Below are 14,377 nucleotides of genomic sequence, written 5' to 3'. Positions count from 1 at the left end.
TGACCCATACTTAGAATTCATGCTCTGCATTTAACCCATCCAAAGTGCACACACACAGAGCAGTGAACACACACCCAGAGCAGTGGGCAGCCACTTATGCTGCAGCACCCGGGGAGCAGTTGGGGGTTCAATGCTTTGCTCAAGGGCACCTAAATCATGTTATTGCCAGCCTGAGATTCAAACCCACAACCCTTGGGTTAAGAGTCAAACTCTCTAACCACTAGGCCACGACTTCCCTATAGTGATGTAGAGATGTAGAGATGTGGGGGCATGTTAGAACAAGCCATTTTAGGGGGCGTGGACGAGTTAACTTCTTACTTTATAAAGAATATCTCTTTACAGATCTTCTTTATGCACCAAGAGATTGTAACAACCCAAAGTGAAAGGAAAAATGTAAATTATATGCATTATATGACCCCTTTAAAAGTGAAAATTACGTTACGTCTTCATTTCTTGGAATACAAAAGAACATTGAATAACATTGCTAACCTGAAAGCAACATTTCATGAAAAAATAAATAAATTCCACAGAAAATGAAAATTGTACAGGTTTGGAATGACATGATGGGGGAGTAAATGTTTTTATTATTATATTTTTTTTCTACTAGCCCTTTAAAGGCATTTTTGAACTTTGAACAGTACATTTAGCAAAAACCAATTTGACACTTAACATCCAGAATGAGAATGAGAACCACTGCTCTAGATCAGTTTAAAAAAAAAAAAAATTGCATATAAAACTGTTATTTTTAATTACTGTATAATAGCCAAATTCTAGATGCTGTATGCACGTGAGTCTATGTACGTCAGTGTGCATTTCCTGCAGCTAATGAAGCTGTGTTAGGTGTGAGTGGCCCTTGCTCTGAGATATGACTCTATGCTCCATGGCCTGTGCTCATCATCAGTGCAGGGTTGTGGAGCTGGACCTCTGGGCTACGTGTGGAAGCGTGGGGCCCTTGAGCTCTCAGCTCCAGCCCGCACTGATGAATAACACAGTGGGTAAGAGGTCTTTAACTCCTGGGCATCCTCTCCCATTTCACAAGGCCTTGATTGTTACTGGCATCGTTACCTCGCCGGAGGGGTGCGGAGGGAATTGCGGGGTGTCTGTTTTTCAGAGAGCGCTCTATTTCTTTTCCAGCACCTGAGGGGCCACACGCATACATATGCTCCAACCTCTCTCACGTCTCAGAGAATGATTATATTCCCTGTTTGTTAAAAAGGATAGTCTGAGAAGGAGTGTTTGGGGGGGAAAAAAAGAGAAAGACTTTAACCTAATGACTCTGTAGCGTTTCAATAGGGGCGAAGAAGAAGTCAACCTCCAGCGAAATGCCTTTGTGCTATCAGATAACCGGCTTCTGAAGACGGGGGAGGACACACTATATGGCCATTAGCATCTCCAAAGGCCGTCACGTTGACTAATAGCCCGGGCCATAACGCCACAGTGGCTCAGTTTGTGTTTTTCTCCATTATGTGAGTGACACAAAGGAGCTGAAGACTGGTAAAGACCTGTCAAATGTGCCACCACTGCTGTTGCTCACAAAGCTTTATTTTTCCCTCAAAAGACACTGACTTGTTCTGTCTATGCCCCTTCTGTCATCGGCCCCCAGTCTACCTCACTGCCCGCCTATTTTTCGGGGAGGGTGGCCACGCAGAGTCACTTTGTGAATAAAGCTTGGGAAAAGGAAATAAATTCAGCAGATCAGCTCTTGGGCTGTTTTGGCCATGTAACCGTTTGTTCACAGGCTTGTCTTTTGGGACGGGCCAGCCCCTCTGGGCTTTGTGCTGTCCCGGGCCTATACAGATCGCAGTTGATAAAGGGCTGTAAGACAGGGTGGGATATAATTTTTTTTACTTCTCTGATAAGGCCAAAGCCAATGACAACTGCAGTGAAGCCATTTGCTATATGTATAGTTGTACTCTTGATACTTTGAGTTCTTTGACTTAATAATTTGGTTGGCTTTTTTTTTTTATTTTTTAGATTTTTAACTATTTTGCAAATCCAAAAATACGTATCTTTAACACACTTTGTTTTCTTTACCTTATTATCTCTTTTGTAGAAATAAAACAGCAGTTAAAGTAGGACTCCAGTCCATAAAAGAACAACATTTATGAGTCATGTGAATTTTTTTTTAATTAACAAATTACAGAATTGCTTGATAAAGATGCTTGTTCAGGAGCGCTAGTGCATGCTTTTACAGCAACAATGAATACAGTCTAAGTCTTTGATTTGCAAACAAATTGATCTTTTGCTTTAGTTGTTTTTAAAACTCAATCAAAACAATTTAGCTTCTGCAAATTTCGCTGCCTTCCAAAGTTTTAGTTTGGTGAACTCTGCCCTGCAAAGTTACAATAAAAGATTGATACATCATGGTGTGACCTCTCAGCTGAATTGAATTAACACTAATCTGCAGGATTGCAGCGTTGCACTAAACTGAATCAGACTGCACATTTTTACATTTTGGATGTATTATGTTACATTATGTTTTTCAGAGCAATTCTGCAGTACGTAACATTCAAATAACTACTATTGCAGTCTTTTCCATAGAAAATTTGAATGCTCAAATAATATTGTGAACACATCATTAGTGAATTGAATCAGGCTTACAGTCACTGAATTTATTCTAAATAATTAAAAAATGATTCTCTCACTGAAACACCAGTCATTTATTTGAACTGTGATGTATGTTTTAGGTTTGTGAGACTTCATCAGTCTGTTTACTGACTCCAGGTTCATGTGAAAATGAGTAATTAATAATAGCTTTTTTTATTGATTGTTTTGTTATTTTAATTGATCATTAATGGTAAAAATATTATCGGTTATTTTTTAGCAATTGTTTTATATAGCGCTTACAATTTAAATGTATATAATGTACAGTATAGTGCTTTACAATATATGTTTTTAAACAATACTAAAGAAAGAAGTATGTACTCACATGGACTGATTTTTAATTAATGCCGCAAATTATTATTTTTATTTTTGCGTCTGAAGCACTGCAAATGGATTCTTTCTGTCCCTTCCAAAGAGAAAAAATAATGATTATTGCATTCTCAACCTTTCAAGAACACTGTATTTATTACTGTAAACGTGCTAAACAGCTTTAGCATTTATCTTGTACAGCCTTGTATATCTCACAATGAAATCCTATTGCCCCTGTTGATTGCTGAGTCGACACCCCTTCATCACCGAGTGTCATCGTGCCTGAGAAAAGCAACAGGCTTCTTTCACCCTTTACTGTCCCCTGGGCTCTTCGCTTTATGTCGAGGAGAGAAGCCAATGCACAATTGGCTATTGTGTGCATTATGTTTGAGGCATCTTCCCATTGCTGCTGTGGAGTCCATTCCCCCAGCTGAATTGGGCCCATGGGGATTTTGACCAAGGCACAAAGGTCACTTATTTTCTATCCCATCCCCCTGGCCTACGACTCAGGACGTGTCATAAATTACTATAACTATTTAGCATAGATATTAGCCACCGGTTGTGAAGCACACATTCCTTATGCTTATGGGAGAAGTTGAATAGATCCATGATTCAGATTCTCAAGCGCTGGACGTGTCTTTTTCTTTTTTCTTTCTTTCCTCCACTATTCATCTGAATAGTAAAAGTGGGAAAAATCAATAAGATGACCTCACTGTCTCATGGTCTGGAATGTCATAAATGAATTAGCTCCTTTGTTGGGGGAACGAGGCCATTTAATGGATTCCCAATGGCAAATCTATATTTCGGCTCGCTAATCCCTCGGTGGCTCTATTCCACTCACAAGACAAAACAAGCCAGACTCTTTCTCTTCCTCATAAAGGGACACGGATGCTTACTGTTAGAGGTTTAATTTAACACACCAAGCACTGGGAGTAAACATGCGGTATCCCATGAAAGGCTCTGTGACGGTGGGAGGGCGGCGAAGGCAGTGAACGAGGTCTGCGTCATGACAGGCTCCCACTTTCATGTGGAGATAAGGGCTGCTGCCATGGCAAACTGATCAACAACAGAATACCGCCTCTGCTGGGCCGAGCGACTCAGTCTGGGTGAATTTGCATGGACTTAGAGGGATTATTGGGGTATTCATGGCAACCTCGGGGCCAGCAGGTGAGGTCCTTGCTCAGCTCCCTCATCCTTTAGGTAAACACTGCTGTTTGGTACGAAGACGGGATGAAGGGGGGATCAGTTGCCAGGATGAAAGTGTATCCACAGGCTGGCTGATCCCTCATAGCAGAGTGGCTCTTGTTGTGGCTTGCCACTATGGCGTAGGGGACTCTGAGGGCTGTATTCACTGTGTAAGTGGTATAGTGTGTCTGCACCAAACGGAGTCTGGTGACATTACTTCATCGGCAAGAATGGTATCTTAGCAGATGCTAAAGCCTTTGGCAAACAACTGTAGAGCCTTTGCATTGAAGCAGAGATTCTTTACAAGACCAAATGCTGGTTGCATTTCCTCTGTAGCTTAGCAGCACTAGATTAAACCAAATTGAATCCAGTTGAAATTTTGGTAACACAATTTGGTCTTTGTTACACATAACATGTACTAAAGTACCAATGTAACAATAAATTGTACATAATCACATGCAACTAACTCCAAATTCCCATCGTAACCCTAACCACATTAATCAGGAGTTCAATGCATGGACACCATAATATAACCCTAACCACATTACTCAGGAGTTAAATGCATGGACACCATAATATAAAGTGTAACCAAATTTTCATTCATCCAGCGTTATATGTAATGTAACCATGTTACATACAGCTTAATTAATACACTTCTAATCAACTCTAATATTAACCCATATATAGTGACATAACAAACTGCCAAATATGGTGACACATACTCAGAATTCGTGCTCTGCATTTCACCCATCCACAGGCTGTTCACATTTCCTCACCCACCTTTGTCTGAAAACAGTGATGCATTTTTTTCAGGATTCTTCGATGAATTCAAACAGCATTTATTACAAATGAAAATCTTTTATAATATTACTATTAATATTATCAATTTACTGACAATTTTGACCAATTTTGTGTGTTCTTACTGGGAAAAAGTATGAAAAACCTTACCCCAGACTAAACCAAAAATTCTCTTAACCAATCATTTTTCTTTTTTTTTTTAGATGTGTATACAAAAAATATAATGTATAGTTGTTTATTGTAATTTGTATATATACTGAATTTGTAACTAATTTAAATAGAAAATACTGCAGCATATTTCCTTTAGGAAATTACAAATGAAGTGTCACATGACAAAAACTCTTAGTCCAGGACATATGTGTCGGGTGAGCCTACACAAGATTACTTGTTTGTCCTCGCGAGACACACGAAATGTCTTGTGCAAACAGGCATGGAGCCCAGTACCTGGCACAAGCCCTAGAGTCCCCGGAGTATGTAGCTGATAAACATCACTGGTGTTACTATGGATACTGTGGACACCATGTTTATTCACCTGCTTGTTAGGGAGGGACATCTCGCTGTCTGATCTGAAAGCATACATCTCCAAGCATAAGGATGCTCGTTCTGTGGTCAACACGCCCACAGGCCTGCTCAAATATTGGGTTGGGACCTTAAGGATGCTTGATACACACCCTACAGCCTTTGACAGTTGCTGCCTAATGGCCATTGTGTTCATTGTCCAGGCTGACTGCTGTGCCCCTCATCAGACCAGGACCTGCCCTTTGCAGCCAGGGGACAAGAATGCCTGTGTGTAAATATGTGTGTGGGTGGGTGTGTGCCAAGACTGTTGGTTTGTGTGTGTACGGGGGGTGGCGATTGCGAGTTTGTGTACCCATCCCTGTGATCCTGTGCTCAGGAATGTTTGCTCTGACAATAGACAGCAACTGTAGTCTGTCTTGTCCAAGCCCTCTCCAGCCTCAACTTAAACAGCACTTGCAAAAGCAAGAGGCTTTTCTTTATCTGAGAGATGTTGCCCTTCTTCAGGATGGGGAAGGTAAATAGTGACAAGGCTTTAATAGGTGGATAATGTGCTCCCAGGGTGCTTGGACTCACCATGAGCAAACAGGGCGATCCATCGGCTCTCTTGAGAAGCACGTCTCAGTACAACACACACTTTTATAGTCACTACCAGGAAGTGCCATCTGCAATCTCTAAAAGCAAATCCTGGTTATCAATCGATCTATCTATCTGTCTGTCTATCTGTCTCTCTGTCTGTCTGTCTGTCTGTCTGTCAGAGTCAGCTTGTCAGTCTGTCTGTTTGTCTGCATATAGACACTTTTTTTTTATCACACACACTATTTCTATCTGTATGTCTATCTATAGAGAATATCTTAGACAAGAGTTAAGCTATCCTTGAGGTCGTATGACCATACTTCTGCATTTTTAACAATGTTGTAAATACCATTCAGTGCTGTAAAGACCTTTCAGGAGGACAAGAGCAAGGTTCCTTTGTCAAGCTGACACATGCACACACTCCTCGGCCTAAAAATAGAAATTCATAGTGACCAGCCCTCATGCACTGCTTCCAAAGCCCTGGGGCATGATGGTTAATGAGCTGAGAAAGGCCTGCTCTTATTTTGCACTCAGCACATTATAGAAAAGCACAGCTATATGGCAGTATTTATTGCCTTCTCATACCGTTGCCTCTACACAGCTGCGTTTGCATCCCCTCACACACTCTTTCTCTTCAGCTGGACACATTCCTGTCATTCAGAGAGAGACAAACAAGAGATGTGACCCCCACCTCTTCCTCACACTCACTACATCCCTCCGTTTCCTTTTGCAGCTGCAGGCCCTCTCTTGTTAATGAAATTACCCAGCACTCCGTGATGCTTCTAAGTTGAGGTAATGGCAGAGTTATGTCAACAAACTGGTGAGGACAAATGCGAAAACTTTGCATGGGGATGAGGGAGTGAACTTTGAAGAGAGGGTCAGAGGTTATGGAGAATAGAGCATCTTATTAGTGTTAAGTGTGATTAAGTTTAGTCTGGCTAAAAATTGGAAGAGGTCACCGGCAATAGAGAGGTAATGATACCATGGTTCAAACTTTGAGAATGCTTTATAAAAATTCTAAAATTCCAATTCATTTACTGAAGGATTCATTTGGCTGTATCATTCCACAGGAAATCTTCACCCCATGACAGTTCTCTTTCCTCCAGTCATTATCATAAATGCTCCAAGTTCATCACAGACTAACTCACCATCAGGCACAGAAAATCTTCTCTTCTCCCCATGGACCAATTAAGACCCTACCTGCCTGAGGCCTCAGCACTCCCTTCACACCTCCAGACCTGACCTTTCACCCCTGACACACGACCCCTGTGCTGAATGAGAACACACAGGAGCATCAGAGCGAGACCCCCCCCCCCCCCCACAGCCCCTGGCTTCACATTTCTGACAGGAAATGACCAAGCAGACCACCAGTTCAATATTGGCACTTCGCACAATTCTTGTACACTTGGTGTCCCTTTAATTTATATTATACCGCATCATTTAGACAGTTTATATTTTATATATTTAAAAAAATTATAATTTTTAGCTTATGTTTTTTTAGTAAATTAGTTTTTACTAAATATTTTTTCAATTATAATTTGTATTTAATATTTTAAAATAAAACTAGGCAAACTTAGTCAGCTGCTGTCTGTGGGTGGAGGGGATCCATTAAAGGTGGTGCAAAGCAAACATCTTGTGTATTTTGTTCACTGCAGGATTGTTTTTCATTAAGCTGAAATATAAGTGCAATATCACTGTCACATCATGTGTCATATTTATATCAAAAAGTTCAAAAAGAAAAGAAAAGTTTGTACCATTCTATTTAATTTAATTTAACAGCAGTCCTTGGAAGCAAAGATACTAAATTAAATATGCACACATGTTCTGCAGTCATTGCTATATTTTACTGTGATACAACCTTTACCTAATCTCATGTTTTATAAAGAACAAAAGGCTCAATCCACAGCATGACTAAGCACAATCACTGAATTCATCTTAAACCTGAGGCACAATTGAAAGATCACACTGAATACAGACTCGGGATGATTTCTTATATAATGCATCCCCACAAATCCATCTTTAAAAAGAGCAGAAGATGAGACTGTGTTTATCGTCTTACAATTTGTCCATCTCCATGCCAACACTCTCTTTGCTGGCCCTGCGTTCACCGTGGTGGGGGCACAGGTCCATAGCCTTACACCCTCTTTTATCCTCCCCGTATGCTAATCTGCTGGATTAGGCCCTGTGCAGCATTGTACTCACATGTGTCCAAACATGACAGGGGTCCGAAAGGGTCACAGTGGACGCTGACCTTGGCCCCAGAGGCCTCTCTGGCCAGTGGAGGGTCCTGAGAGGGCACTGGAGCAGAGCATTGCGGCGTCCACTCCCCTAATCAGCTCAACAGCTAGACTGAGACCTCCTGCGCTTTGTCCAGTGGTCCGACAAAAGCCGCTAGCTGAATGAACCAAGACTCAAAGGTCAGACCGGCCGCAGAGGATGGAAGCTTTGAAATGCAATCCACAATGCGCTTCCAGCCTTCATCCTCTGTTTTCTTTTCACAGAGATATAAAAAAAGGCAGTCTGTGTTAACTGTATAGCTTTACTTTGTTTATACACAGATGTGCAGATTAGATCCTGATAGGGACTGTTCTCTGTTTTCTTTTGCTAGTGTAATCCAGCAGCACAGGATTAAATATGTGTCGACTTTAAATAATCGTTTTCGTATTTCAACTCTTTCTAAGTTCAAATATTCAATTCTTGTTGTGTATGCATAATACTATGAAGTATTCAATGGCTGGGATGCCGGTCAGGTGAAGGAGATCCATATCCATTGGGACTTTAGCTGTTGACACAGCACTCAATTAAGGCCAATAAATGTCTGGGTCGAATGTGTTAACCAGTGCTGCTAATGCTGTTAGTCCCTCATAGGAAGCGCAAACCACTAAATCTATTTGAGGTGTCTGCTTTGTACCATTTGTAATTTCATCAAGTGTTCAGTGTGTTAAACTTAAACACGATAATCATATTTTGGGAAAGCTAATGCTAGTCAAGAGGGTAGAGAGGAATCTACGTAGTCATACTGTAGTTCATGGCAGTATTTATTTAAAGAAAACTATTTAACTTTAACTAATATATGTTAGGATTGTTCTTCAAATTCAGACAGCCCTTGTCAGTTGCTACATAATAAATAATGCTACAGAATGAAACTGTAGTTTGCAAAGTTAAACATTATGAATTATTTGAAATATAGTTAAGCTAAAAAAAAAAAAAGTAGTTTAGCAAGTTATTTGGGGGCAATGTCCCTCCTTTGAAAGTCCACTACACCACAACTTTGATGTAAAAAGTTTTTAAAGAAATTGTAAAAGATATGAATCAAGAGCTCTAATTTAAGTTTCTTCAAGAGCAACAGCCTCATTTTATAATGAGACAATTTAATTTAGGGAACTAAAAAAATATAAAAATAAAAGCTCAAATGTGAACAAACGTTTTGTAGGTTTGGTACAACATAAGGGTGAATAACTGTCGACATTTATTTATTTGTATTTTTTTGATTGAACTTTCTGCTAAGATTTAATCATTTAAAAAAAATGGGCTTCCCAAATTGAGAGAGGACACTTTAGGTGAGTGTGTTTGATCCTTTTTTCATATCGCTCCGTGTAAAGCTCTGTACGCAATAAAGTGCGACTAAAAAAAGTTGTTTTGTCATATTACATCACTTCAAGTTTGCTCGCTCGTTTTGTAAAAAGCTAAATATGACCCTGCCGGTGAAAACCTAAAGTGATTTTCTGTTTTCTACATAAAATCATCCTTCATAAAGATGCAGAACATTCTGTGAAAACATAACCTTTATCTTTAATACTGACCGAGTAAGGTAAAAGACCAAATCATAGTGAAATTGATGGTTGAAATCAAACGTTTATGCTTGTTATCTTATAATTAGATTTTGAGACTTGGTAACTCCTGTGCAACTGCCACACTGCTGAACAATTTATTTGAGTTAGTAACTTCCCAAAGCTGAACATAACAATAAATGCTTTAACTGTAAAGAAAACCATCCTGAAACCATTAATAACTGTGGTCTTTAGTAAAAAGTTGTGAACAGAATTACTGTGAAATCTTGCCAATAGGGCCTTTTCAGGTCACAAACCAAAACGAGCAATTAAATCAAATTGGAGTCTTTGGTGAGTGCTGAGCCCCTGTGGACTTGACCAAATGCTTGATGCTGAAGTGACCTATTTGTGCAGCCTGATGAATGGCCACTGGGAGTGAAACCAGTGGCCAGTCATTAATCTGGAACAGATCAGGATCCAAGTATGTCTCTATTCGGTGTTAATTGGCCAGTTGTTTTATTGCAAGTTGCGAGGATGGGAGTGAACTAGCTAGTGGAAGTCACATAGATCTATGAGTCTCACTGTAAGTAAAAAGCCATTGACCCTCAAGAGATAAAGTGTTTTTGTAGGTCTTAGGATACAAAAACACTTCACAATGCTTCTTAGGAAACATCTTTACCCAAATCCATAAAATATAAAGCCAAAGATAGGATTTACAGTAGCTTCTTTAATAGCATTATTTGTCTTTTACTAATTTTTGTTTTTTGCATTTTTTTGTTTTTTCAATCTCTGTGTCATCTTACCGTTCTTTGTAGTCGCACAAGTATGTCAGATCAGTGAGCGGTGAGGTGTGATTCCAGGCTGCCGAGCAGCTGATAGACGGATGGATGCAGAATGGCAGTTTGGCTAGGTCCTGATAAGGGCTATCTCCAGCAGGGCTTCCTCAAACGTTTGGAAACAGTCAGACGATGTCAGGCCAGAAGGATTGGGGCTGGATTGATGAGGGGCTACAGGCAATCAGCCGCTTTCCTCACTCTTATCATATGGCCGTTTTGGCTAGAGCAGAAAGCCCTGCTTGTGGAGAGGAACAGTTTTCTCATGTCACTCAACTTATCAGCCCTGTGAAAAGGAGATGAGAAAAGCCAGCTTAGATAAACAGGAAGGATGTCACACATTTCGGAAAGACACGTGTTTGACTGATGGTGCTAATGGAGGTGGCTAACAGAATCCTTTTTTTCATGGTATTACACCAGGGAAAGTAGGCGCATTGTATGAAAATAAATGGGAAATAGTAAATATGAAGGCCACAATAAAATACATGATTTAATTTTTAAATGCTTTTCACATTTAAGTCATCGTCGTTTTGCATGCACATTAGCCAGACAGAAAATACAAGTTTTGCATAATTTGAGCTAAATAAATTTTTTTTTCTAATAGTTAATAGCGTTAATAGCAGATTTGTATTATGCAAATTTACTTGAACAAAATATTGATAAGGATTTTGAGAGATTTTGGGCTTATAGCTGTACTTCGTTACTGGAAATAGCTGCTCACATGTTAAAATAGTCGCTGAGTGGACTGATTTTAGGGACTTTTTAAGGGCAAATCCCAAATAAGAATGAAAGCTCCTTTTTATTTACTTTTTACTTTGAGTTAATTTATATCTGAGCCCTTTTGAACCATGGTTAAGCAATATTTAACTTTTGTATTTTTGAAAGTGGGTCATAACTGCTCTGAACATTTCACCATGAACTGATGTTCATTCATATATTAAACCCTCATATGGTTTTTTCCCCACCATATGAGGGAAACAGATGACAGTGTTTGCATTTTGGCAGACACTTCTAAATTTGTTGAATTTTTTTAGCAGCAGAATTTTTTACTTCATTGTTCAGTGTCACACAATGCTTCAGAAATCATTCTTAAATGCTGATTTGGTGCCCAAACACATTTTGTATTACTATCAATTCTGAAAATAGATGATTTTTATTCAGTGTCTATGGAAAGTTCCAAAGAATAACATTTATTTTTTTAACAGATTTAGTTTGAAACAATGAAAAAGTATTGAGTTTTGATCAGTTCAATGCTAAATTAAAAATGTAAATTTCTTATTAAAAAAAAAAGAAAAAACTTACTGAAATCAAGGGTATGTAAGAAACAGTTTGACAGTAGAGATTACAGTTACCTTGGGTTAACATTTTCAGGAGTGAAAGGTCCAGTCTATTCTATACGACTGCAACTGTCCTTTTCACACAATATATGTCAGCGCTCACATCCTGCATTAAGTCTCATTGAAAGGAGCAGGAATTCCACAGGTCTCTACACCAGATGACCTGCGCTTCCTTGGGTGGTCAAAGCTCAGACGTCTGTGTTATTTTGATCTCTCCTTTCTGTCTTCTCTGGCCAGACCAGTGCCGACCCACTGAGCTCCGTGCCAGGGTTGACCTGGTGTCAACAACCTACTGAGAGCTTTCAGTCCATGGGTCCATCGCTAGGATTGGCCCCCTGTGGGATGGGGGATCTTGGTCCCCAGGTGGGTATTGTGCATGTTGCTGACCACTGACAATAGTTCTTTGGAGGCTAGTGGTCAAGATGAGAGCTGGTGAGGTGAAAGGAGAGAGAACGTACTCCCTGCTGTTCTGGTTTAATTTGGCAGGATGCCGACCGACTGCCCTCTAGAGCAAGTGCGGGCATGGAAAAGCAACTCGGCACAATGCTGTTTGTATAAAGCTTTTCTGCAGTCAATTTAGGTCTCTCCAACCACCATCTGTCCAGGATAAACACTTACATTCTATAGAGACATTTTCCTTTATTGCTTATCAAAACACTCTTTGTTCCTTCTAACTGTGTATCTGAACAATATGTTGTGAATACACATATATATATCCTTTCTCTGTATCATGTATAATATGCTACTGTTCAGAATTTGGTGTTAGTACGGTTTTTTGTGTTATTGAAAGAAGCCAACTATGCTCACCATGCATTGATTGCATTGCATTTACCTGATCAAAAATACATTAAAAAGTATCTATTTTAATATGTTATTAATATGTTTATTCCTGATCATTTCAGTCTTTAATGTTACACGATCCTTCAGAAATCTTTCTTATATGCGAATTTGGTTTTCAACAAACATTTCTCATTATTAGTTATTAAGCAATCTTAAGCAATTGGGCTTAACAATTTCAGAATTCTTTGATTAACAGAAAGTTCCAAAGAACAAAATTTTATTACAAAACTTTTGTTATAAATGTCTTTACTGTCCCTTTTGGTCATTTTAATGCATCCTTGCTGAATAATAGTTTAGTTTCTTTCAAGTAAATAAATAATTTTTATAACTTTTAACATAAAATGTAGACAGGAAATCTCAAATCTTTTTTAAACTTACTTATGATAAAATGACAAAAAATTTAAACTTGCATCAAGGACCCACGACATTTCTAGAGTTCAGAAATGCATAGAAATGTAAGGTACTTATTGGTCAATAAATAAAGAGTTATGCAGTGCTGCTCTCTTTGTGAGACAGAGGACATATGATTTTTAATCTTCTGAAATTCAGATGGGTCTGTCTGAACTGAAAAGAGGACAATAGAGATGAGCGATGTGCAGGCTTTCAGATTTACCCCAGGCCTGTGTCCAGAGGGCAAGAGTGAGAGAGTAAAGACAAGAATTCCCTAACATGATACAGATGGTGAAGAAGGAGAGCCAGGGCTGTGAGTGTGATCGGTACAACCTGTTGGCCCTGCTGAGACAACTGGGAAAATCTGAGATTCCACGCTGTCATTCACGTTCATAGAGCCATGCTCTCTCATAAACTCCCCATATGCACAGGTCTTTCATCCAGGACAGCACATTTATAATATAATGACGTTTCTCTGCCCTTTAAAAGTGGTCTTATAATGAAAGTGATCAATAGATATATTTACTGTAGTAAGATGCATTTTTAAAAAGGTGTTCTGTGATATTTGGCAAAAGGCACAGTATTCACAAGAAAATGGCTTTGTGGTGTTTTTTGAGCAGCCCAACACACCAAAACTGGCTCATATCAATTCACTATTGTGAGTTAAAAAGCCACAATTATTATTTTTTTAAATCATTAATTTATTAGGCAGAAACAGGCTTCAATACTTGGCCATTATGAGATATAATCCTTCCTTCCTTCCTTCCTTCCTTCCTTCCTTCCTTCCTTCCTTCCTTCCTTCCTTCCTTCCTTCCTTCCTTCCTTCCTTCATTCATTCATTTGATCATTCATGCATTCATTTGTTTTGTTTATTTATTTTATTAGGCAAAAACACGATTCCACATTTTGCAATGATTTATTCTGTATCATTCAATCATTGGGTGGAAACAGGCTTCCATAATTTACAATTATTCAGTACCTTTCATTGATTCATAAGGCAGAAGCAGGCTTCCATAGTTTGAAATTATGAGACATAAAGTATAAATTTAATGAATGAATGAATTAATCAATCAATCAGTCAGTCAATTCATCCATCCATCCATCCATCCATCCATTCATCCATCCATCCATCAATTAATTAATTAATTTACTTATTAGGCAGAAACAGGCTTCCAAAGTAGAAAATGCAGAAATGACACACTTCAGTTTTTATTTTTTG

This window comes from Carassius auratus, chromosome 6 (genome assembly GCF_003368295.1).
Source record: "Carassius auratus strain Wakin chromosome 6, ASM336829v1, whole genome shotgun sequence".
NCBI classification, from domain to species: Eukaryota; Metazoa; Chordata; class Actinopteri; order Cypriniformes; family Cyprinidae; genus Carassius; species Carassius auratus.
This window is presented reverse-complemented; position numbering follows the sequence as displayed.